The following is a 4,478-nucleotide window of genomic DNA, read 5'->3' as shown; positions in this document are numbered from 1 at the left end:
ATATGTGTGTGTAGAAATTATGTGCTAATTATTTTATTTAGTGTTTGGTTGTTATTGTTGTGAATGTTATGTTGATAATGGAAGTTGAATGATTTTGGAGAGGTTGTAGTTGTGTATGCATGATGTTGGTCGTGTAGTTGTGGTGTGGTGTGGAGGAAAATGAGTTAAATTTATTTAATATATTGGTTGTGGTTGTGTGGATTCTATATTGCTAATAAAAGCTTAATAATCTTATTGAAATGGTAGAAGTTGGAGACTTATGGTTGAAGTTTATGTAAATTGAATATTATGTTCTTACATGTATGGGAGACAATGATATTAGTATGGTGTTGTTGGAATGTAAATTATTAAGTTGTTATTGTTTTATTGGAGTTGGAAGGTTTTGAAGGAAGTAGTATATTGATTGAGTTGTTATAATGTATCTTGGATTGAATATGGAAATTGTTAGTATGGTTGTTGACATTATGTTGATAGTTTGGCCGGGTTGAATTCCCGGATTGTTGTTGATTAAAAATTGGCTAAGTTGAATGTTGGGGATGGTGTATTTACAGGGGAACTACTGCCGGAATTTCGGTAGCCAAGTATTATCTTAAGATTCCAATTCTAAATGCTATAATCAAAGTTTGGTAAATGTGACCAATTTGTAGATTTCGGCGGATTTGCAACTTGAATTTGGAATATCATAAGGAGCGGAAAGAGGTATGTAAGGCTTTACTCTTCCTTCTATGGCATTTCTTAGACGTAGTAGGTCAGATACGAGCCTTGGGGACAACTCTATTCTCCGGAATCCGCACTTAAAGTTACCCCTTTTTCATTCAGAAGAATCGAATTAGAAATTGTGTGAAATGTTGGAAAAACTTTCTAAACCTCTAGAACTTGCATAAATAGGACCCGACTACCTTAAAACCCTCACAAGTAACGCCATGACATGTAACATATGCAAATTGTGTACGCTACCTCATTCGGGCCGAGGTGGGCCCAATGTTCCCGGATTTTCCTTATTGTTCCGTTTGACTTATTTTGAAGCAGAATCCAAAAGGAACTTTTGATCCTTATCCCGATTATCAAACGATAAGTACTGTACCATTCTAATGGAAATATGTCTATGATGACTATGATGACGATGATGTTAAGGAAGAGCATACGTCTATGATAAGTATGACAAGAATGATTCCATGACTAAGAGTCTTAAGCTAGGGATTCAATATGAGTATGAAGGTGTCCAACTAAGTTCTTGATCTTTAATTCTATTCGTTGGTCATGACACTATTTTCTAAAGATTTCAAAACATGAATTGATGTCTATGATGCCCCTGGTTTCATACTATGTTTACTTCTGATGTTATTCTTTGTTGATAGTCTCGCCTTAAAATACTAGTTCCTTCAAGGCGAGACAAAGAGATCACGGTTGTTCCATAACGTAATCGGAGGTTACCGACCTTACGTCACTCCGATGGACATACGATCTTCCTTGGGCTCCCCTGCATGCTTATATGATATATGTATATAATATTTATATGTACATTGGGGAAGGGACATATGTTTCATTGCCATCTGGTCAGCTGGCGTTATCATCCCGGACACGGGATATATGGGCGAGCCGACGTATTTCGGTGCTATGTGGGCGAGCCGACGTCGTTTGGTGCTATGTGGGCGAGCCGACATCGTTCGGTGCTATGCTATGACATGATATGATATGACATGATATAATATGATATGAATTGATATGACATGATATGATACGACATGATATGATACGGCATGATATGATACGATACGATATGAAAATGAAGATACATGATATGGTATAAACTCTATTTTCTATGACTATGAAAAAGAAATGTTTTTTTTTATATAAGGGAAAGACAAGCATGCATGGTATCCGGCCTGAAAGGGCATTCCTATGTACAGGTTACTTTCCTATCTCATTACATGTCCTATGATCCCGTGATACTATTATTCATACTTTATGTTTCTGTTTGTATTACCTTCCATGCCTTACATACTCGGTACACTATTCGTACTGACGTCCCTTCTTCTGGACGCTGCGTTCCATGCCGCGCAGGTCAGCAGGTAGACAGACTTGACTCCTAGGAGCTTCATCAGTAGTATTGTAGCAGCACTCCAGTTGTTCCGGAGCCTCAGTTTCTTGGTACTATTTTGTGTATATATGTTCGGGCACGGCAGTACTCGACCCTTCCTATGTATATGTGCATTGTGTTTAGAGGCTCGTAGACAGATATGTACAGTTAGATGTTTTGTACCATTGATGGTCCTCATCGCCGTATAATGTGCTAGCAAAGTTTGCTAGCATATGTTTATAATTATGCTACTAGTGTTAATGTTAAGCACAAAAAAAAAAGATATGGTATAGTTCATACGGCCCACTCAGTAATAGAGGTAAAATGATAGATAAGGGGTGCTCGGTACAAGTATCGGGTACTCGTCGCGGCCCCTAGTTGGGTCGTGACAATTTGGGTAATAACTCAAAGTAAGCATGTGAAAAGGGATAGAGTGTCACGACCCGTCTAGGGGCCGCGATGGATACCCGGGGCTAACCACCGAGCACTGCTTGTACTATCATTTACCTAACCCATTTAACAATCATTCATCTATTTTCGGTTAACTTTAAAAATAGGATTTGCTTTTCATTACAAAAATATAACGCGCTAATACAAAAACATATTTCAATATACTTATACCCATGCGTACTACCTATGTTGTGGAACCACACAACCCACATCGAGCATCTATGAGCCTCTATTGAGTGGCATACAATTATATACACAAAAGGGACAACCAATTAGCACCTCCGGAAGATGGAGTGCTCTTCAGCTCGGCTAGTGACTCCTATCAGTCTGGACCGCTTTCCCGTCTACCTGTGGGCATGAACACAGCATCCAAAGAAAAGGATGTCAGTACGAGCATTATACTGAGTATGTAAGGCATACATCAAGAAATAAAGTAAGAATAAGAAATTAAAGTAAGTACAAGGAGATAATCGATAACTGCTTGCCTCTTAAGGCGGATCCATGCATGCATACTTATAAAGCATCATATAGTAAATTGCTGCGGAACGCGCAGCCCGTTCCATATGTCATCATATGTTAGTGCCGAGGAATGTACGACCCGATCCATAAATATAATAAGTTAGTGCCGAGGAACGTACGGCCCGATCCATAACCCATATATCCCGCGTCCGGGATGAAATCATGATATGCCAACTGACCAGGTGGCTATGCGTCTATAGCGCCTCACCTTCCCCATTTCCCCAGAAAACATTTTCATATCATATATATATACATACATAATATACATAGCATGGTTGAGAGCTCAAGGAAAAGCTGTAAGTACGTCGGAGTGACGTAAGGTCGAAAGCCTCCGATTATGATATGGAGTAATCATCGTCGCTTTGCCTCACCCTGAAGGAACAATTATTATAAGGCGAGACTATAAATGAAGAATAGCATTAAAAGAAAGCATAGAATAAAATCATGAACTTCATAAGGCATCCATTCATATACTTTGGAAGATTTAGAAATAAAGTCACCATCCATGAATAAATTGAGAAATCAGTAAATAGCTCGACGTTATCATATAGTCCTTGAAATCGTAAACTTGAAACTTTTAAACATAAGATCGTTCTCATCATAGTCATCATAATGATATTCTCACTTTTGACATCATCGTTGTCATTGAAAAAAATATCCTTCATCGTTATCATAAGAACTCACATACTCACAACCTTTGGTTTTAGAAAATAGGTGTACTTGGAAAACATTTATGGAATATGAAGAAGGAAATCATGCTTCGAAATCTTAGACTTTTTAACCTTTGATAGCAAGGAAAAGATGGGAGGATTTATGAAATTGTAAGCTAGGGATCATGCCTTTGAAAGAAAGGGAATAGCCTCACATACCTTGGTCGTTTAGCTAAGATATCGCTCACTTTTTCTCCGTTGATATCACATCATTACCTTCATAAGAGAATTCGTATCAACATTAGTAAACTAACTACAAGAACGCATCGCTAATTCTAGGAACAGTCGGACAATGCTTCCTTCGCTCATACCATTTTTCTCATGTTTTATATCAACTCCCAACATTCATAATATTACTTGCAATATCATCATCGACAATCGTCATTTACGTACATTTGGCAAAATCCACCAATTTCCTCCAATTTCTCCACATTTAGTGGTTTTAGCTAATCGTCACTTTTACTCATGCGTCGCACTTATTCCATGGTCAAAACATCATTTATAACGTATTTATAATCATAGCACATCAACTTCCATGATTCCATTCAACCACCACTCCACAGTGACACTATTTACTAAATAATGGTGCACTTCCTATGTCTTACTACAATTCAAGTGTCTTAGTCTTCGAATACTTTAAACCACATTCTAAAGTCATAAAACTCACCTTGGATGGTGGTGGAACAAGCTTAGAGTAGAATCCTTCCTTGTGCACCAAA

This window comes from Lycium barbarum, chromosome 10 (assembly GCF_019175385.1).
Source record: "Lycium barbarum isolate Lr01 chromosome 10, ASM1917538v2, whole genome shotgun sequence".
Lineage (NCBI taxonomy): Eukaryota > Viridiplantae > Streptophyta > Magnoliopsida > Solanales > Solanaceae > Lycium > Lycium barbarum.
Note: the sequence above shows the minus strand (reverse complement) of the source record.